This window comes from Nelumbo lutea, chromosome 3 (genome assembly GCF_056320005.1).
Source record: "Nelumbo lutea isolate HS-2025 chromosome 3, American lotus-T2T, whole genome shotgun sequence".
NCBI classification, from domain to species: Eukaryota; Viridiplantae; Streptophyta; class Magnoliopsida; order Proteales; family Nelumbonaceae; genus Nelumbo; species Nelumbo lutea.
The window spans coordinates 32,647,588-32,670,973 of record NC_142686.1 but is presented as its reverse complement, the minus strand read 5'-3'; the positions used below and the strand labels follow the sequence as shown (position 1 = coordinate 32,670,973).

The window sequence follows — 23,386 nt, the reverse complement described above, 5'->3', positions numbered from 1 at the left end:
TATATATATATTTATATATAATATAATATATAATATACTATATAAATTATAATTATATAAAAACATATAGTATATAATATATTAATAAAATAAACAATTGCTTTCAATTTTATTATAATAATTTATTTAATTATTGTATATATAAGTAATTGTATACATCAAAATTCATATAAAATTAAAAATTTACGTTTTTTCAATGTTTTTAAATAAGTAGCTTTGGCTCGATCCACAGCCTAGCCTAGCCCAAGGCTTGGCCCATAAACCCGCCCGGCCCGTGGCATGGCACATGCCCGCATGGGCTGAGCCGGGCCAACCCCCCAAGTTATCCCAGGGGAGGTTGACACGACTCGACTTGTTTTACACCTCTAGTGCAAGCTAAAACCTAGAATTGGCAACAATTCCCCAGTTTAGGGATGGCAACAATCCCTATAAAACCGGGACCTGCCCTGTTGCCCTGAATTGGGTGAGTTTTCCCAAATCTTAAATGGGGATGGGGCGGAGATGCGGGTTGCATATAATTCCCCCAAACCCGCTCCAAATCTGATGATAAATTACTAACATATGTTCACGTATAATATTAATTTTTAAAATATCCTTAAAATTCTCCAAAATTCCTAAAATATTTAGGATTTCATAATCCCATGTTTAAAATATCCTTAAATTTCCATTATCCAATTTTTAAATTACTCTCAAATAATATATTTTTAAGTGGTTGACTCGAATTCGCGGTCCCTTACCCTGAACCTGCCCCATTTCTATTCCTACTTCTTTCGGTTTGTTTTATTGTCTAAAAGACTAAAACGAAACAATTATACGTTAAAAAAAATGAAAACATATTTATTATTTATATCAAATAAATAAAATTTTCCAAAATTTTAATAACAATTAAAAATTATAATGATCATTATAATATGATGCATACATGTTTTAGAGTCCTAGTATTGTTGATTATATAATGTTGATAATTCAACTTTAAATTTAATGAATATTAATATATTATAATTTATATGCAATTCCAAAACGTATTTACATCGTGTCTGCTTCTATCCTTCTAGCAACGTCGACCCCGGAGAAAACACCCCACTGACAAAGTTTCCAGATCTGAGTCAAGTAAAATTAATGAACTTCAATTGTTACACCAATGATTTAATTTAATTTCCCATAGAAAAATATCCCATTACGCCGGGCAGCTATTGGCGGTAAGCAGGGGAGACAAACGTCATTCAAGGCACGTGGGCCTGCCTCTCTCTCTCTGTATATATATATATATCTCACCCATTTCATAACAATTGCAACCGTGAATTGATCATTGCCAACTCTTATTTTGACAACAAATATATATAATAGAAAGCGCAGTGGGTTGTCTGATGAGCTCTTGGAACACATCAAACGGGTATCTACTTTAGTTTGGTTTGGTTGGTGGGAGCAAATTATGCCCATGGAAAAACCGAGAATTGGTCAAGTCATCGGTTCAGTTTTTCTTTAAAATTAGATTTTCTCCAAAAATCATTAATTTTGGTCAATAAATCGTTGACCTATGCAGTTAACCATTCAAATTGCTTGACCCGATAATCAGATCTTTGATCGGTTCGATCTCCAGGTTGGTTTAAAAAACCATGCCCATGAACATTAGCAAAGCAGTTCTCAAGCTGACTTTGAGATTGGTGAACACTAAGACTAGTGGTGCTCAACAAAAACTGAAAAACCGAAAACTCTAGTTAGTGGAATTGATTAGTTTAGTGTTTTACAAAAACCGATGGTACTAGTTTGGTTTTCTGTTAACCTAAAAGAGAAATCGGCACTCGCCAGTTAATTAAACCGATTCAATTTTTAATTTCATTATCTAGTTGTACCTTTTACTTTGGGGTAATAAAACTAAAGGGCTTGAACTTTTTTAGTTTTTGATAGGAACAAAAGATGCTATAAAATCACCAAAACAAATAGAAAGTAAATCACTAAGAAGGGTATAAAGATTGAGAGAATTAACACCACTGAACAAAGAATGAGCAAACTCTAAGTCTAACAGCGATATGTGACATTGCAGTGGATTGATTTTTGTTACAGAATTACCAACCAGCTTAAAATGACAGAACCTTGCTGCAAGTAGTTGCTGCACAACTAGGCAAATCAGAATTGAGAAACTGAGATGAATCAGGTGGCGCCACTGAATCTACAAATTAAATCAGAATTGAGAAACTGCGTACTAAAGATTTCTGTGGGTCCTAGGCTATTTTTTGCATGAAGCATATATGCATGTTGAATAATGGGGCCTTCATTTAATTAATTGCACTAATTTCGCCATTACAATGCTTGTTTTCTTTCTTGAATTCAGCGGTGATATTATATATAGATGTTAGGATTAAACTCTGAATTACCGATTAATTAATATGGCAAACAAAAAAAAAAAATAATTGAGGAATATGTGAATTATAAAGCAAATAATAAGAGCAAAAGAAAGGTAATGATGTCACCAGATTTACGTGGTTCAGTCAAAAAGACCTACATCCACGGGAGAAGAAAGAAAAACATGTTTATTCATGTCCTTGATGAGAGAACTACAAATTGACCACCTTACTAGTGCCGAAATGCCTTTAACAAAGCCTTGAAGCATTCAAAAAAGGGCATAGATGACTGCTTTGAGCTGGTGAGAGAAACCCTTAATAGCAGTAGAGAAGAAGAAGAACGATCCAAACAGAGTAGGAGTGGATCTTGTCAGAAGATGGTGATGAAGTTCTCTCAATCTTTTTAGCCTTCTAATGCTCTCTCTCCATACACATACTACCCCTAGGAGGCACCCATTTTATAGAAGAAAATAGGGAAGTGGAGAAGTCACAATAAGTGTAGCAGTTTTTGGTGGTGTAATTGTGACTGTTACAATATTCATCTCAAAAGATAAATGTAGTAGTTTTTTGTGGTGTAATTGTGACTGTTACAACATTCATACCAAAAGATAAATGTAGCAGTTTTGGTGGTATAATTGAAACTGTTACAACATTTATACCAAAAAATAAATGTACCAGTTTTGGTGATGTAATTGAGGCTGTTGAATTACTTAGCCACACCAAACGTCAACAATAGATATATACCAAGTTTGATCACAACTAGCACAAGTGGAACTGCAGTCTCATATCTGGGTTTCCACTACTGTATTAATTGTTGAATGTGTCAGATTCTGTTGATCGACCTCGACCAATAACAGTTTTATATATCAGACAATTAAGAAAAATATATAAAAAAGCATATCAGAGTTAGCCTTGCTGATAGAGTGATAGCTAGGATCTAGATAATGGCAATAAAAACATATCAGCACGTCTATATATAACTTAGAGGCCTTAACCTATTGTAATCTTCCTTGCCGACGTTCACCAAAAGAAACCAAACTAGATAAAAATAGAAGAAGAGTTAGTTTTCTGTTTTTTTAGAGGAGTTAATTTTCAAATATAATGTTCACAACTGGGATGATACTACATTTTTGCCATGGAATTTTCAAGGGATGCCAACAGAGGCATGGTGATCTGATCGCAAAGGATTGCTAATGTGCACGTTGTTAGTTTCAAATGATGACGACGACAATAGTTTTTCAGTGTTTTTATTAGAACTCATATAATAAAGAAAAAAAATGATCAATTAACATGGACAGTTGAACTACTAACCAAAAACCTGGATTTGAAAAATCATTTTGCTTTTTTGGTTGATTTTAAATCATGTATTCCGTTTCCATCATCAATAAAAGTAGTTCTTATTTTTACATTTATTCTTTTAATATGATGGATATGTAATAAAATTAAAAATCTATCAAAATAATTGATACAAAGTTTGTATTTTTCTTTGAGTTTATATATATATATATATATTTATTTATTTATTTATTTATTTATTACATAATTCTAACATCTTAGACAAACCCATTTGACCTAGAAGTTTAGACCATTGACTTGCTATCTAGATATGAAAATGGTTTTATTTTTACATTGCTTTTAAATATTGTATTTCATTTATAATTCATGTTTATCACACTTATTTTTGTTTCATATTTTGTATTACATAATTATAACACTTATTTTTACATTGGTTTTAAAATTTGGATTTAGTCATCTTAAACTCACGATGACTTTTTAACATTTCTCTTAAAATCATCACAACCTTTCAAAACCTCCAAAGAGCTCTGTTTAGGGATGGCAACCTTCCCCATAATACCAGGGCCCTTTCTTGCCCCAAATTGGATGGGTTTTCTTTGATCTTAAACGGGGATGGGGTTTGCATATAATTCCCCGTAATTAACCTAAAATAAGCTTAGGTTTAATATTAATTTTTAAAATATCCTTAAAATTCCCCAAATTCCTAAAACCTAAAGTATCCCATAATCAATATTTAAAATATCCCTAAATTCCCATAATCCAATTTCTAAAATACCCCCAAATATTGTATTTTTGGGTAGGGTTTGTTGATGCCTAGTTTGACTAAATTGTATATTGATAGCTTTTCAGTTGTTTTTGAGCTTTAATAAAAAAAAATTATAATTATAAAAACTAAAATAAATAATTTAAGATTCAAATTTCTCCAAAAATTTAATAAGAACTAAAAGATATAAAAATAATTTATTTTATCTACCTCAAATGATTTACATGTTTTATTTTAATATAAATTATATGTTAAAAATGAAAGCATATTTATAAAAATTGGAAATTATAATTATAAAAATGAAATAAATAATTTAATATTTAATTTCTCCAAAAATTTAATAAAATTTGAAAATTTGAAAAACATTTTATTTTATCTAGCTACCTTAAATAGTTTATATGTTTAATTGTTTTAATTATATGAAAAAATTATATGTTAAGATGAAAACATATTTATTATTTGAACATAGTTATTATTTATATAAAAATATACTAAGAAAATAAAATTTCCCAAAATTTTAATAAAAATTAAATATTATAAGTATTAATTATTGTATGATGTGTACATGTTTTAGAATGCAAGTATTATTGAGCGTATCTGCATTCGTATCTGTATCCAAGCTATTTAATACCAGGACCATATCCTGTAAAGAGCTCCTTTTAGGGATGGCTACTTTCCTCATAATACCAGGACCATATCCTGCCCGAAATTTGGTGAGTTTCCTTGGTCTTAAACGGGGACGGGGGAGGATGGGGCTTGCATATAATTCCCCATAGTTAACCTAAAATATGCTTAGGTTTAATATTAATTTTTAAAATATCCTTAAAGTTCCCCCAAATTCCTAAAACCTTAAGTATCCCATAATCAGTGTTTAAAATATCCATAAAATTCCATAATCCAATTTCTAAAATACCCCCAAATATTGTATTTTTGGGTGGTTGACTTAGGATCGGGAAAATTTGGGGATTGCCCATCCCCGAAAAGGAGGTACCCCACCTCAATCCTATCTCGCCATTAGGTATGGGGTAAGGGATTTTGGCTATGAACCGGGGACAAGGAGGGGGTGCCTTGCCCAGAACTCTCCCGTTGCCATTCCTACCCTTATTGGTGAGTTTTATTGTCTAAAACTCACATTTAGTTGGATTTTTGTTTGGTCAATGTTATTGATCGAACAAAAGTTGTCCACATAAGCATTTAAGATTTTTACATGACCAAACTACCCTTGATTAGTCAATAAAGCTTATTAAAAAATATATTTTAAATATCTGTAGATTATGCCTAATGCGTGCCCAACTTGGGTTAGGTGTAATTTTGTTACAAAAATATTTAATGAGGATGACTTGCGATTTAGGGGCAGTAAAATATTTAAATGCTTACATGGACAAATTTTATTAATGATTATTAAGGGTGATGTAATGAAGATGTGTTTTGGAAAACAAATCTCAATGAGAAGGGGCTATATAGAGGTTTTGGAAAATCATGAGCAGTTAAGACAAATGCGAAAAAATCATGGTTGGTTTTAGATAATATGACTTATTTTAATTTTGAAATGGGAAAGACAGACTGGCGTGACTAACTATTCTTGGTCTAAAGGTTTAAAGTGTTGATACAAACTCTCCATATGGGGTGTATTGTATCTAAACCTGTTCATGGGCCGGGTGGCCCGATGGATCGGCCCGGCCCGGCCTGACCCCCGGACGGGCTTGAACGTGGTTATAGGCCCGCGGGCTTAAATTCGGGCCAAAAAGCCTGGTTCGCAATAAATTCGAGCCGGGCTCGGGTTTTGTCAAAATAGCCTGACCCGAGCCCGACCTAATATTAGAATTAAAAGTGATTAATGTGATTATGTCCATTTGAATATTTTTTTTTTATTTAAGAATGTAAAATTGTGTTTTAAAATATAAAAGAAAGGGGGAAAAAACCATCTTGTAGGCCCATTGTTCATTTAAATAGAAAAAAAACTATTTGAATTTTTAATTCTAATTTGAATAGGGAAAATTGTTGTTTTTTTATTAGGTTGGGCTTCGGGCTCGGGCTCGGGCCTAGCATATTTCCCTTAATGACAAGTGAAAGCCCAGCCCGAGCCCGGCCCGGCCTGGCCCATGAACAGGTCTAATTGTATCCATATCCATGGCCCTATTGTATTGGTTGATACAATCCGAAATGCACCGATAAGAAGTGTGTCGATGCTAGTTTGATGAAATTGTATATTGATAGCTTTTCAATTGTTTTTGAACTTTAATAAAAAATAAAAATTATAATTATAAAAACTAAAATAATAATTTAAGATACATTTTTCTCCAAAAATTTAATAAGAACTAAGAGTTATAAAAATAATTTATTTTATCTACCTCAAATGATTTATATGTTTTATTTTACACATAAATTGTATGTTAAAAATGAAAACCTATTTATAAAAATTGGAAATTTTAATTGTAAAACTGAAATAAATAATTTAATATTTAATTTCTCCAAAAGTTTAATAAAAATTGAAAATTATAAAAGTATTTTATTTTATCTATCTACCTTAAATGGTTTATATGTTATATTGTGTTAATTACATGAAAAAATTATATGTTAAAATGAAAACATATTTATTATTTGAAAATAGTTATAATTTATATAAAAATATTCTAAATGAATAAAATTTTCCAAAATTTTAATAAAAATTAAATATTATAAGTCTTAATTATTGTATGATGTGTACATGTTTTAGAGTGCAAGTATTGTTGAGCGTATTCGCATCTGTATCTATATCCAAGCTATTTGATACAATACCTGATACCAATACTTTGATCGTTGTAGAGACCTGGAAGCTTTTGATATCCTCATGTCCTCTATTCTATCCTTCTAGTCGTGATAAGATAGACAACCCCACAATATATCTATACTACTATAAAGAGTACGATAGACTAAAATTTTTGGAAATTTTCTTGGCTAAAATACCCCCTTTTTTGGAATATGGCCCCTTTATTGTGAGGGTAGAAAATGCTATTTGAATAATATTATTCAATGCATTCAATTCCTTCTCATTAAATCCCACATTTAAGGTATTAACTCCCATTCACCCTCATTGAATCGTATATTTAAAACATTTTTAGTTATTCTCATTACTAAATACTACTAATTAAATCCAAATATCATAAATTAATAGTTACTGATGCGGCACGATCCGGGCACTCCTAGCTAGCTGCTGACTAGCTCCTTGTTGGCAACAGACGGCACCTAAGAAGATGAAAGGAAAGATTCCCGGGGATTTTACCCGGTGGGTCGCGCTTTATCAATATATTCGAGAGATTAAAGGTCTCCAGAAGAAGCTCCTCTTCTGGCCTGAGGGCTTTTATAGGGGCGTTGTTGTGAGAAGGCATGCAGTCAATCGCCTTCGGCTTTCAGAAGGCATGCGGTCAGGGGGCCCGTGGACCGTTGGATCCGGTTTGATCTGGGCCATCAATTTTAAAGGGTGGAGACTATAAATAGGGGCCCCCTCGGGCCCTATTTTTCCCCCACGCCATCTTGCTGTCTTTGGATTATGAGGTCGCGTACTTCACCTAGTCTACCTTAGTTCCTCAGTCTGCTCCCATCTGCCTACTCTGGTGAGTCCCAATCGCTGTCAGCCATGTCTAGGTACCCATACCATACCTATCACAGGGGCGATGGCTAGGACGATGATGCCCCCTCGAGCTCGGGGGGAGCCTAGGAGCAGATCCTGGAGGCTCGGGAGGCCTCTAGCGACATGGCGTCTACTTCTAGGGGAGGGAGCCTGATACCTTTGGCCCTTCCTTAATGACAGCGGAGAGACTCAGGTCTCTAATCTGCTACTTTCGCCTCCCTGGGGACCTAGTTTACAGCCTCCCTACTGGAAACTTCCATTGGGAGCATGGTCCCAATGACATAGTAATCTTTCAGGAACAACTCGAGGTTGGCTTGTGTCTCCCCCTGCACCCCCTGATAGTGGAGGTGTTAAATCACTTCAACGTCACCATTGACCAGCTTCATCCCAACGCCATTCGAAACATGGTTGGGACTATATCCCTGTGTTACGAGTATTGCCTTCCTTTGGACCTTGATATTTTTGTTTCTATCCTTTGTATAAAGAACGCTGCTCTTGGGGTTCCTTCGGAGAGGCGCTTTTATTACCTCTCTCCCCGTCGCGGCTATAAGCTCTTGTATGAGCTGCCGAATAAGATTCTTGCCTGGAAGCGGGATTACTTTGTGGTCCATAACCTCAAGGGGTGGCCCTTCTCCACTACTTGGAGGGGTGCCATCCAGGACCCTGGGGCCGAGTTGGACCCTGAAACTCAGAAAATGATGCTGTCCTGGGTGACGGTAGGCTTCCTTTGCTCGGACTACTTGACCGAGGAGAAGCTCGTACAGGCGTGTTTGAGCCCAGGTAGGTCGGTCTTTTAGGTCGTGTAGTGCCTTGTGACTATCATGTATACATGTATTTTGTTTCTTGTTGGGATAATATCTTGTGGTATTTTGGCAGCATCATGTCCAGTGCCGATTTGCGTGTGCCTTCTCTTGGGCAGCTAGAGACACCACACGAAGAGGACGCGCCCCGACCGGACCCCTCCTTCGGGAAGTACTGAGTTCGGGTCTGCTGAGGCGGTCCTACCCTCTCCTCCGCCCGAGGTTCCGATGCCCCCACCTGAGGGGGCTAGTGGGATTAACCCTGGGGAAAACGAGCTCCCTCAGCCAAGGGAGGCTCCCTATAATCCCCTTCAGCCTCGTCCTTACCCCCGGTTCCCAGTGGGAAACTGGGAAGGGGTAAATGATTATCTGGTGGCTCACCGAAGGAGTCGGAAGGCGATCACTAATGACGAGATCGCTTAGTGGGGAAACATGGAGCCCGGGGACCTCTCCGCGTTCGCCGTTGCTCATTGCATGGTGGTAAGTGACACTTTTCCTTTTTCTCTCTTGTTTTGCCTTTTTCCACTATCTTCTAATCTTCTTTTTCGTCGACAAGTGAATTCCGCCATCCATGCCATGGCTCTCCAGACATGCATCCATCACGTCGACGCCCTCAACCAGCGGGCTGCCAACTAGAAGCTCCAGGGTGAGCTCGATCGGATCCGGGGCGAGCTCCATCACACCCGCAAGGGGAGCGAGTCTTAGGAGCTGCTCGTCCACGACCAGGAGGCTCAAATCGCCCGGCTTTCTGAAGAGAGCACACGTTACAGGGAGGAATCATCGAGGATGGTGGTGGAGAGGGAGCTCCTTAGGCAGCAAGTGCGGGACTTGGAGTCCACTCTTCTAAATCGGACTCGAAACTTTGATTAGATGGTGGAGGCTGAGCAAGAGAAAGTGGTCTAGGATTTTAAAGACTCCCAGGAATTTCAGGACCTCCAGGCGGAGTACAGTTCGGGTTCGTACCACTCGAGGTTTAAGCTTTGTCGTTGGCTGGTTCGGAAGAAGTTCTCCGGACTCAACCTCGATGACATTAATATGAAGGGTCTGTCTCCTGAGACGGTGGACCAAGTGGATGAAGAGGAGCCTGACTCTCCAGAGGATGAGGAAGCGGATCCTTGAGGCAGCATTTCTCTGGGCTTCTGGTGGCTTCTGGGTGTTGTAAACCCGGTCTTTCACAAGTTTTCAATTGGGCGGTTGTCCCCTTTGATAACCAAACCTTTCCCGAGTTGTTTAGCTTGGTTACTGCACTTGTTACTTTTCTTTTCTTCCCTTTCTTCTTTTCTTTTTTTTTTCCTTTTTTTATTGACAATGAAAGTTTTTTCCTTCTTTTGAGTATGATGAACTTCCTTTATTTTTGCTAAAGCGATCTCATCATTTGAGCTATTAAAGCTACATGCCTGAAGTAGGACTCTTCGGTTGTCGTTGTCCTGATTTGTCTTTTAACGTTTAAGGCCTCTATGGTATGCCGCGAAGTGATTACTATGTACGCCCGAACTATGCATTGGTTGGTTATTCCTTAGTTTCAGCGTATTGAGACGAGCTATGCTTCGTAGGGTTTAGACCCAAGCTGCTTACGCCTTTGATATTTCATACCTTGCCTTCGCCACTGAAGTGGCTAGGTCTTTCTTCATGCCGAGCTCTTTGTTAGCTCGGTGTTTTGGCCCTTGGGCTGAAGGAGTGGCTCGTGGCCCACTCTCGGAGTCTGCCAATGCCATAGAGTCGACTGGGTCTTGTTGTGCCGAGGTTATATTAGCTCGGTATTTTGGCCCTTAGGCTTTGGGAGTGGCTCGTGGCCTACTCGATTCTTACAGATAATATTGCCTTAGGTTGACAATATTCCATGCTCGAGGTACTTGTTTTCCTTCAAGGGTCTCGAGCTCGTATGTTCCTTCCTCGAGCACTCGTTTCACTCGGTAAGGACCTTTCCAGTTGGACCCGAGCTTGCCAGCACCGGGCTCAGGCACCATAACTTTACGAAGGGCTAGGTCACCGACGCGGAGGTTTTGCTTCTTGACCCTGGTGTTATAGTACCGAGCTACTCTCTACTGGTATGCTGCGGTCCTAATGTACGCAAGGTCCCTTACTTTGTTGGGTAGATCGAGATTGGTACGTAGCTCATCTTTGTTTGTTTGATCATTGTATGTTTCTAAGCACAACGTAGGTACTTCGATCTCTGCGGGGATCACTGCTTCAGTGTTGTATGTGAGATTGAAGGGTATTTCTCCCGTAGCGGTCTTCTCTGTGGTCCGGTATGCCCATAGAACATTGGGTAATTCATCTGCCCACACTCCTTTAGCTCGATCCAATCGTGCCTTTAATCCGCGGGGGATGGCTCTGTTCGTTACTTCTGCCTAACTGTTTGCCTGAGGGTGTGCGACTGAAGTAAAGTTCTGTTGGATTCCCATGTCTTGGCACCAGTCTTGGAATTTGATGTCTTCGAACTGTTTGCCGTTGTCAAAAATCAATACCCGAGGCAATCCAAAGCGGCATACGATGTTTTTCCAAAAGAAGTTTTGGACATTTCGGGCTGTTATCGTTACGAGGGGTTCGGCTTCTACCCACTTGGTAAAATAGTCCACTGCTGCCACTAAGAACTTCCTTCCACCCGTTGCTGGCGGGAATGGCCCAAGTAGATCGATGCCCCACTGTGCAAAGGGCCACAGGCAGGTGAGATACTTGAGGTCGGCAGCGGGTTGGTGGTGAATGTTGGCATGCCTCTGACATTTGTCACATTTTCTAACGAGTTCAATGACATCTACCTTCATTGTTGGCCAATAATACCCTTGTCGAAGCGCTTTCTGGGCTAGAGCTTTGCCCTCCAAGTGCTCGCCGCACAACCCCTCATGAGTGTCGCCCCGGTTCAGGGTAAATTCGCACTCTAGTTCACTTTTGCCTGTGTTTAGCAATATTACATTTATGCATTGACAAATGACAGATCAATACATATTTACATTGATAATAAGATGTAAAAGTACATCAATAAAAAAGAAGTAAATTTATATTCAAGTGGGCTTTTGATAAAAAAAAAAGCATATGATTTATTGAAATTCATGTTTGCATCCATTACAACTAAAAGTATGTTTGTTAAAAAGGTAAAATTGTCAGTGCAAAACTAACCCAACTTTGCAATTTATATGAACCATTTACACTCTACATATTTGCATTCACAATTATTTGCATCGTTTCCAAACGCAGCCTTAGGATTAGTTTTGATAGAGTACAAATACAAATATGATCAGTGCAAATACATATAAAATAATATAAAATACAAGGTTTTGCACTCTACATATTTATATTTGTACTCCTTCCAAGCTGAGCCTTAGGCTTCATTTGGAAATGATACAAATGGAGTATAAATCACAGTTCAGGGTAAATTTTCACTTTGCTTCACTTTTGCTTGTGTTTTGCAACATTACATTTATGCATTGACAAATGACAGAAAACAGATTTTCCAATGCATATTTATATTGATAATAAGATGTAAAAGTACATCAATAAAAAAGAAGTAAATTTGCATTCAACTGGGCTTTTGATAAAAAAAGGCATATGCTTTATTGAAATTTGAATTCGTGTTTGCATCCATTACAGCTAAAAGTCTGTTTGGTAAGAAGGTAAATTTATTAGTGCAAAATTAACCCAACTTTGCAATTTATATGGATTGTTTTACAGTTTACATATTTGCATTCACACTTATTTGCATCGTTTCCCAACGCAGCCTTAAGTTCACAAGGTTGACTGTAACCACCTGCTAGTGCTAATGACTGTTGGTGGGTGATTACTATCATGTATTTTGTTTTTCATCTGCAAATGATGTGAGTCACCGCAGCAATGGATGGCCAGCGGCTCCACTGGGGTGGGGAAGCGTTGAGTGCTTGTAAAGCTTGGAAGCTCATAGCTTGAAGAGCTGGTGTTATGGTTGTGCCTTGAATTCTTTGTGGCAACCCGCTTCATGAATTCGTTCCGAATTAATTTGAGAAAAACCCAAAGGCAAATTTTAATATTGATTTGTGGTGGATGCGTAGGGCGGTATGGACCCGATCCATATTCATGCATCTTATAGGTCCGAACCGAATATGAAGGGTTATGTATTTTGGGGGGTTTTCTTTCCTATATACAAAGTCTTTGTCTTGTGAGAGACGAGTGAGACATTGGGTGTATTTGGGGCTTAGGGTTTTTTCTATGAGGGCACAACTCTGTATTTCTTCTCCATTGCCAACTTCATAGTGGATTTTTGTTCCTCCTTCGCCTGTGGACATAGGTTATAAGCCAAACCACCTAAATCTATGTATGTTCTTTGTGCTTGTTTCTCTTTATCACTACTTTTACTTTCAAGTTGGGTGTCATTTGAATCTGTTTTCTTGGGTTTTTCGCAACAGCTAGCATTGACGCAACCGCTGAAACTAGAGCCACAGAGAGAGAGAGAGAGTGGTTCTGTTCTATTATTTGGATAAGATTAGAGAGATCATAGAAAGCCGAGGAGTGAAGAAGACAGCTGCTGGTTTTTGCAGTATGAATTTTAGGGCTGTCAATTGGACTGGATTTGGTCCAGTCCATCATTGGTCCATTTCCAAATGGACTGGACCAAATCCCATACAATTCGGATCCGATTCAGTCCAATTGAAATACAAATGGATCGGATTGGACCCAATCCAGTCCAAACTAAACTTTAAAATTTACATGAAAGCCCACAAAATATAAAAAAAAAATTGTAGAAATATACTAAAATTTCCACAAATATATAAAATCCATATCTCAAGTTTCAGCCCTTATTGATTTCCATATTGTTTTCTCGTCCCTACTAATTGTCCTATATCGACAAAGCTTATCACTTCTCTCAAGTGAAGAACCACTTACATAACTAGATTAATTGCATCCAGCATCTGATCAGATCAATCAATAATGGCATTCTTGCAAGTGAGAACACTACTTCAATTCTTGTCCTAAGACTCCAAATTTGAATCATGAGTATGGGTGGAATCTTGACAAGCTTGTCATCACCAGCAATCCAGCAGATGCAAATTAATTGCTTTTATGGAATCAGTATGAAAAGACCCTCCAATCATCCACTAATGAAACTGAGCAATCTCTCCACTGCAAGGAAAGGAACAAATCAGCAAGCCTTTTTTTTTTTTTTTTCAGAATTATGTTCTTGTGTGCAGAAACCAATATGGCCATCTGTAGTTGGCACCATATGAACCCCCGTTTGAAGGATACATCTTTCATCTTAACTAATGAGGAATTATGTTGTAGACATAATTAACCTCATCTACTAATATTCACGTGCATAAAGAACCTACAACATTCTAGCATATAGAATCTGATGAGGGCAGATTTGGCCCTCCAATGGAATTATGACACCTGGCACTTCACGGCAGCTCATCAAAGAGCTAGGCAGCTCTCTAAGGAGCTCACCAAGGAGTTCGGCATCTCACCAAGGAGCTCACCAAGGAGCTAGGCAGCTCTCCAAGGAGCTTGCCAAGGAGCTCGACAACTCTCTAAGGAGCTCTCCAAGGATCTAGGCAACTCTCCAAGGAGCTCGACAGCTATCCAAGGAGCTCGCCAAGGAGCACGGCAGCTCACCAAGGAGCTAGGCAGCTCGCCAAGGAGCTCGGCAGCTCTCCAAGGAGCTCGCCAAGGAGCTTGGCAGCTCTCCAAGGAGCTCGATAGCTCACCAAGGAGCTCAGTAGCTCTCCAAGGAGCTCGCCAGGGAGCTCGCCACCAAGGAGCTCGACAACTCTCCAAGGAGCTCGCCAAGGAACTTGTCACCAAGTAGCCATCAGGGAGCTCATCGCCATAGGCAGTTCACCACTTGCAGGGTAGCTCGGTACAGAAGAGAAGTTTGGCATATCACTGGAAGATCTCCAGCCTGACAACCGTACCTAACAGATCTGGTGGCAATGCCCATATCTCTTGCCAGGCAGCATCGTGTCTACCGTCTCTGAAAAGCATGACACGCCTGACGAGTCCGTACCCTACAGTAGTCGCCTGCACCTGCCACCTCATTCCTGGCAGTAATGGCTAGGGCAATGGCGGTTATGCCTGATGTGACTGGGCACCGCTATATAAGGACTCCGACCCCCAAAGCCAAGGGAGAGAGAATGAAAAAAAATGAGGTAATCCCTACTTTCTAGATCTCTCATTCTTTTAATATCATCTTCAAGCTCTCTACAATCAGAGTGCTAACTTAGGCATCGGAGAGTCCCTTCCGGGTAAATATTCCCGGGCCCCCTGGTTTAGTTCTCGCAGGTTCCTCAGCTCCCACCACCTATAAAGAGTAGGAAAGATGGGGTTCTCACAGGTTCCTCAAGCTCCCGCCGCCTACAAAGAGGAGGAAAGATGGAGTTCTCGCAGGTTCCTCAGCTCCCATCGCCTACAAAGAGGAGAAAAAGATGGAGTTCTCATAGGTCCCTCAGCTCCTGCCGCCTACAAAGGAGAGGAGATCACCACACGTAGAGGGAAGTCGGGTTGCGCTACACCAGGGAGCTCCACCATCCTCTGAGTTACAGGCCGCCTAGGAGTAGGTCAAATGATAAGTCCACCAAGGTAGCTCACCACCAGGGAGCTCAGCATAGCTCTCCCCCAAGCAATTAGTCATCAGGGAGCTCAGCACAGCTCTCCCCCAGGCAGTTAGCCATCAGGGAGCTTGGCATAGCTCTCCCCCAGGCAGTTAGCCATCAGGGAGCTTGGCATTGCTCTCCCCAATTCGGCATAGCTTGGGCAGTTTGGCATAGCTCTCTCCCAGACAGTTAGCCATCAGGGAGCTCGGCATAGCTCTCCACAGCTCGGCATAGCTCTCCACCAGGCAGTTAGCCATCAGGGAGCTCGGCATAGCTCTCCATAGCTCGGCATAGCTCTCCCCCAGGCAGTTCACCACCAGGGAGCTCCACCATCCTCTCCTGGGAGCAGGTCAAATGACAAGGTACTTAGCCAAAAAAAAAAAAAAAATTGGTACGTGACCAGAACTGGTTACGTTAGAATCAATTACCAAGATCTTGCCCAAAGATCAATTAGAAAATTTGAGTGTTTGACAATAGAAATATATGGGCACAAGAAGCTAGAAGTGTGATCTCTATGGCTTGATAGGCCTAGCTCATGATAATATTGAAGCTCATAAAAAACAAGCAAACTATGAACTTTATATGTTTGACAACAAATCACCTCCATGTCGAATTCATGACCCAAACATCCAATCTTCCACTCTCTTCAACAGCAACAAGATGATTTGGTTCACAAACCATTAAACTCCGGACCCTCTCAATCGTTTTCAACTTGGTCACCACCGAAAAATAACCAATTTGTACACGTACAACTTAATTTAACAGCATTCTCCTCAAAGGAATTTGATGTACAAACAGAACACAAACAATGAATGCTCTGATCCCTGAAAAAAAATTGCATGTTCCATTAGTACTAGTTTCATTTCTTTGAGTTCATCATGTAGCTAAGAACCAACATATGCAAAAACAAGATGAGCAACCTGCAAGAAGGTGCCTTGATACTGTTAAGACAAACAAGGCAGTCCCCATCAGGAGTGAACTGAAATCCTCCTTGTCTTTCAAACGAAATCTAGAAAAAGAAACACAAATGTCACATAAATATTACAAGCACCTAAGCATACTAGCAGGGAATAGAGAGAGAAAAAAACTCATGAATGCATGTAAAGAATTTCTGAAAACATACTTCTCTACCAAATCTGTCTTTAATAACTGGAAACATGATTGAAGAGTAAGCCACTAAAGAAGGACAACCTCCACCTTACTCTTTGGTTGAAATCTTGTAGATAAAAAGTGTTCTATCCTCATCCAACAGAATGCCACATCAAACACAAACATGAATATCATATCCTTTTGTGCTCAAAGCTACAGACAGAACTGGGGCAGGGTGTACATAGTGTCCTACAAGCTCAACAAAGCCCCTTGATTCATTATCAGGTTCTGTCTCCAATTCAAAGCAATTGTCCTTTAACAGATATTTCTGTTGTAACTCACAATTAGAGAGCACATTATTGTAGTCTTGATAATTGGCAGGCTCCATGAGAGGATCTGGAATATCCTCAAAAATGCACCTGCTGTTACCAGTGGAGCTTTCCTCTTCCTGTAACCGTAACATGGAATTACTGCACTCTATAAGGTTGCATGGTCCAACCATCTGATTAACAATATCACATTTTTCTGCATGTGCGACAGGAGGATCAAGAAAGCTTGAGGTATCATCATCCTTAGCAGCATGAGCAGAAACTGCTTGATCTTGGGATACAGTGGGTGTAACATTGAACAATATGCTTTTGGGTTCATCAACAGAATTTTTGCTGTGTAATTGAGTATCTTTCCTGTCAAGTATAATTTCACTGACTACTGACACACTTTTTTAATATTTGGGCCATCTTCAGGAGCACCAACTTGGCCAGTTTCTGTAGCATACAAATTCATTGTGGCAGGACAGGACTTGTCAAAGGAACCAAACCATCTCTGACAGTCCTACAAATTATACTTTCTGAGAGAGAATCCTTGAATTGAAGGTACTACCATCAGGTATCTGAATGGAGGCACAACTTGTTGCGATAGAGGACCAGAGAAGCAACACAGAATTCACAATTTACAAGGCCACCACAAGCCCCAGACTTAACAGACTGAGACAAGAGGCAAGCCTACTACCAATTACAAATAATGATGAAATACCCAACTAACAGGGGCAACCCCCAACCTGAAAATACCAACTAGTAGCAAACCCAATCCCATCCAAACTGCAGAACAGAGAATGCCATCATCTTATTCCCCTCTCTCACCCAAACTGCAGAACAGAGAATCCCATCCAAACTGCAGAACAGATATCTGTTAATCTGGGTCCTGCAGATTAACAGGTATTTAGCTTTTGATCCCACACCTATTAAACGAGACAAATACAAGCCAAATAGAGTTTCAATGCAAGAGCTTGCAGACGCTTTGACAGACTTCTACACCAAATGAACATGACTGACCATAGTCAAGGAAAGAATATTGCCCACAAACTATTTTTTATCCCAGATGACTACAGAGATAGTGAAGTTTGCAGAGGTGATAAATAAATTAAAATTCATGGACATTCTGCTTCAAAAATCATAATTTACATGCAGCTAACAAACATTAGATGGGTGTTGTGAGTGCAGCGCTTGTCCACAAACTATTTTTGACAAATAGTTAATCAGAAATCAAATTTAAAGAAAAATTAACCAGAATTTTCACTCGGAATATTTAGCTCTCATTCATTTACACTAGTGGAAATCCTTACACCCCAATTTAAAGCAAAAATGTCCAATCTAGATGCAAGGCATATACTCCGATATCCTAAAAAAAGCATTTGCTTAGTCAAATTAGATAAACACGAACATTTTGCAAATCAAATAAGTTAATCGTAGACCATTTGTCATAAATTACATGTTTAGTTAGTGTCAGTTGTAGAAGCCACACATTCAAGACCCAATTCTAAAACATAATAATACACATATTAGAAACAAAAACATATAAATGAACAAAAACATATAGGAAAGAGAACAACTGATTCAAAATCCAATTTTTAACTTATTTTTTGTTGTTGGAGCTTCTAACCAGTCTTGCCGACAAACTAGAGCCTCTACTATTTCTGGAAGTAATGAAGTATGATATTGATCCACTATTCTACCCCTAGTACTGAATGTTCTCTAGGATGATACTGGAATTGCCAAAATATCACATGCCAATCTAGAGAGCTTCGGAAACTTCAGACCATGCTAAGTATGATTGAGTTGTTATATTTACGAGTTTGTAGGTGTATATAGATGAATGGCAACCAAGGTGGTCAGAGATTCACTATTTTTTTGCAAATTTCTGTTATTTTCTAAAATTTCCTGCAACATTCTGCAACATTCTGCAAAAATATGCAATTTCTGTTATTTAATGCAATGCTTCACAAAATTCTATTATTTTCCTGAAAAAAAAATCTGCTAATTTCTTGCAAAAAGAAATATGTAATTTTCTGTTATTTTTCGCCATTTCAAACATTTTTGTAAATTTTCTGCATAAATACTGTTATATTTAATTTAAACCGTTAGATGTGGATCCACCATTTATACCATTAGATGGTATCTAAATCATGATAGTGCTGGAATAATAATTTCAATGAAAAATAATCATTCTTGAAAATCAATACCAAACAATCTCATAAGTCATAACTGATTTCTTAAAAATTAGCTTACATGGAGGAAATTAAATGATACCAAATCTCATAACTGATTAGTTTCTTAAAAATTAGCTTACATAGAAAAAATTAAATGATATCAAATAACAAAAAAGGGTGATTTTTGGAAAGTCATTGATTTCGGTAGTCACCGATTTTCTAAAAATCAGATGTGAAGAATCATCATAGATGCCAAACGTCACCTTAATTAGATAGATTTGAATTCAGAGAAAACCAGTATTGATTGCATATAATAATATAATTCAGCTTCAGATTTTGAACATCCTCCTCCAAGCCCGCAACTATAAAGAAAGTTTTAGGTGGTGTTTGGCATCGATACTGATTCTTTTTTACGGAATTTTCAAAAACCAGTGATTTTTTATATCAGTGTTTTTTTCAAAAATTGGTAAATTTTGTTATTTGATATCATATCTACCTTCTAAACTAATTTTTGAAAAATCAGCTTTAAACCTGTTTGGTACTTATCTTCAAGAGCCGATAATTTTTGTATTGGAGTGATTATTCAATACTATATTGGATGCCATGTCATCTTAAAAAAAATCCGGAACAAGCTAGAAATCAAGAAATCACTAAAAAAAGGTGATACTGAAAAGGGTTGATTTCAATAATGGTTCTTGGGCCAATTTCCTGAAAATCACCAAAAACCGGCCAACCAAACAGAAATTTTTATATAAGACTGATTACTATAATCCTGACGTGGCTCCGACATGGCATTGATTTTCAAGAAATCATCACCGATACATGCCAAACTAGAAACGTGGGTCATTGATAGATATTGAGCATGGGGATTGGGATATCTAGGTATCAATGCAAATCAAACCATGGCCCTTTGTCCTTCTCATCCGACAAGTCCCTGAGGCACTCCCATACCACACTAGAGGCTTTCCACCCAGTCCCCAACCCAAGCTGCCACACCTTATCACCCTGCTTCACCATCTCCTTTGCCTCCATGTAGGCCAACTCGTACCACATGGAAGCTGAGGACTGATTTCCGAACCGCTGCAACGTCACGATGGCTGCTTCCATCTCCCTTTCGGTCAGCTTCAACCCACTGCCTATTTTCCTTGTAAAAGGTATTCCGGATGCTGGTAAACAGAAATGCTGTATCACAGATCTGAAGTTGGGCATGTAAATATCTCCAGATTGGCTGATCATCAATCGCTTCCTCAGTACAGAAAGAGTGTAACGAAGCTTCTCTTTTAACGGCAAGATGGATGCACCAAAGAGAGTGATGTGCGACCTCAGAGTCTCGCCAACAAACTCCAGGAAGTTCTGGTTGATGTTTACCCCCAGCTTGCCTTCGGAATCCTCCTCTCGCATTACAGAAAAATGAGCTTTATCGTTGAAGGCTTTTTGGGATCTCACCGTTCGAAACAGTTTGTATTTGGAGGTTTCTCGGGCTTTGTTTCTGTTTGTAAGCAAGATGGCTGCACCGCCCATGCGGAAGGTGCAGTTGAGGAGCAACTTGGATCGCTCGTTGCCGGGGTACCACCCGGCGGAGAGGATCTCGGTGCTAAGAATGACAGCGTTAGAGTTTTTGTAAACCTTTAGGAGATCACTGACGAGAGTGAGAGCAATTGCCGAAGCACTGCAACCCATTCCAGAGAGATGAAAGGTCTTAATGTCATCTCTCATGGCGTACCTGTTGACGATGATGGAAGGGAGCGAAGGAGATGGACAGAAGCCACTACAGTTAACAATAAGGATATCTATGTCAGCAGGAGATATGTTGGTTCTAGAGAGAAGGTCGTCCATGGCAGGGAACAGGACCATGTGTACTTCATTAATAGATTCCTGTTGATGGGCTCTTGGTGGGATGTAGTGCAGTGAGGGTGGGAGGTAGGTCTCTTCTCCTTGTCCAGAAGAAGTGATGATTTTGGCCATAAAATCCACGGTTTCTTTGTTAAAGATATTCGCCATGGAAGCATGCTCAATGAAGAATGATAAAGGGACCCTACAGAAGCCCGGTGGCCTCAGACATGAGTAGTCCACCATATAGATGGAACAAGTGCTTGAAAGAAAGCGTTGAACTACTACAAGGAACAAAACAAAATAAGATAAGGGGAGGAGTTGGTAGATGGGTCTCCATTTGTTTAGAAACAGAAAAGCTTCCATCAAAATCATGCTCAAGAAACTGGAGACTCTGAGGAGATCAAAAAGGACTGAATATGCATGACGCACTAAGAACTTATAAGTTTGGAGATTTAGATCTGAACCAGTAGCTTCCATGGTGAGGAAGAGAGAGAGATGCTTATATGGTGAATTGGTGATGGAGCCTGGAAGTCTCTATTTATAATAGTTTTTGGACGAGAAAGGTGTTATTGGTTTGGTGTAGACAATTTTCTGCACCAAGGTTGTAGAAATGTTTCACATCGGTGTAAATCAGGTGGTTGGTATGGTCTCTTGCTGGTCGTAGTGGGGGCCACCTGCACCTGGTGGTGGGTTATGGGTTGAAATATGCCTGCTTCGGTTGTACAGAGTCCTTCAAAATATATCAAAATAAAAAAAAAAAAAGGAAAATTTTCAATTAATACCATGTGATTTAGGTCTAGTGCCATTTTGGCATCGGAGTTTTAAAATATGATAATTCAGTATCTTAACTTTCAAAATGTGCCAACTCAGTATCTGCCATTAAGTGGAATTTGGAAAGATATAAATGCCCAAGTGTTTTCTAATTTTCTTTAACAATCATCCAAACATTGACAAAAAAAATCAATAGTCACAAATCTTTGCATCATTTTGAACAAGCACCACATTGGCACATTTTGAAAGTTTGGATATTGAATTGTGTTAGGGGGTTAAAGTACATCCACAAATTTTTAGAGGACACGTCATTTGGATCTTAAATGTATAGTTAATGAGGTTTATACTTAAAATGCATCATTGATTCAAATCAAATTCATCTGACTTTCCATATCTGCTTGCATAGCACAATTGTCGCTTTATCGCTTTTAATTTCAAATGCAACAAGAACCCAAATCCAGAAAAGGATGCCTTGTGCTGTAGGACCCAATGTCCACTTCTCTCAGATGTCATTTAGAACAGAGGTGTATTGAATAAAAATTAGGCTAACATAAAAATATGCCATTTAGGAGCATGTTGGTCATAAAAATTGCGTTTATGCTGATGCAGACAACTTTTATCAATGAACATTAACGTTGCTGTAATAGATTCTAATAGATTGGGGTAATTAGAAGCGAAAAAACCAAGAAAATAAAATAAAATAAGGTGTTAGATTATGATGGTCCCCATTCTACAGTTGTGAATATTAACTAATCGTTGTCAGATTTGGTCCGGATGAGATGACTGAATGTTTGCATTCAGAAAATTACTTGATCTAATATTGACCCAAATAGTTTTTAGAATACCGGTTAGTTCCCAATCAATATTTAATTAAGACTAGTTCTATAACTTCTACCATGAAGACTTGAGGCAAGCGTTTTCTACGTAAGTTAAAAGAGAAACTATTGATGTAATAAAATTGTTCATATGTTCATTCGGACAAATTATATTGGCCGGCGATATTATGATGCCAAAGGTGATAGGATTCCTGCAAGTAAAGGTTCTGTGCACACTCTGAAAACATGAGAATATAATATAGTCGTATATTGGGAATATTTTCTCATAAATTTAATATATATGTATCTATAAAGGATATTCTGTGCGATTGGATGTTATGGATATAGAGTATTGGGAGAATAACTGTTTAGTCAAGGGTTAAAAGTTTTAGGCCCAAAGTATAATTGAGGTAGGTGCCAGCTCGAAATTAATGCTATTGATAGGTGTCAACTCATAAATTTAATATATATATATATATATAGTACCGTGAAAGGCATGATGAATTTTGATGAATACCAATCAAATCCCTCAGGTAAATTTTGATGAATACCAGCTATATATGATTACCATTTTTAATTATCTATCATAGTTGGACTCTAGTTATATGTACATTTATATTCTTTTGTTTTAATAAAAATGCATTAAATTGATGACGATGTGACTTAAACCCAACATTATACATATGAAATAATGTGAGTTCTACCACATTGTAGGAATTTAATGGTAAGGAAAAACCTCAGCCACTCGATTCAGGGGGTGAATTGATAAGTGTTTTTTATGGTGAAAAGGGACGGGTAAATTGGTCAGCTGAGAGTTGATGAATTAACCCATGTTTGTTTTCCAATATTAGTGGGAGTGGGTCTCATAGAAAACAATCATTTTCAAGTGTATAATTACATGTGTAGTATTACTAGTATTAGATTTTTGCAACGGGGTAGGTTAGGGAGGGTTTTGTAAATTTTGGACCCTATTTGCCTCCCTAAACCTCCCAACCCATATCCACCCCAAAACCTATAGTTGGACC

At 38.6% G+C, this 23,386-nt stretch overlaps 1 pseudogene across 1 annotated transcript; it reads right to left on the bottom strand.

The window, feature by feature from the left end:
• Positions 1-19,603: 19,603 nt before the first annotated feature.
• On the bottom strand, positions 19,604-21,288 carry LOC148864080 (3-ketoacyl-CoA synthase 6 pseudogene; annotated as a pseudogene). Its single transcript, XR_016110824.1, has one exon. The product of XR_016110824.1 is annotated as a 3-ketoacyl-CoA synthase 6 pseudogene (transcript).
• Between the last annotated feature and the right edge of the window lie 2,098 nt (positions 21,289-23,386).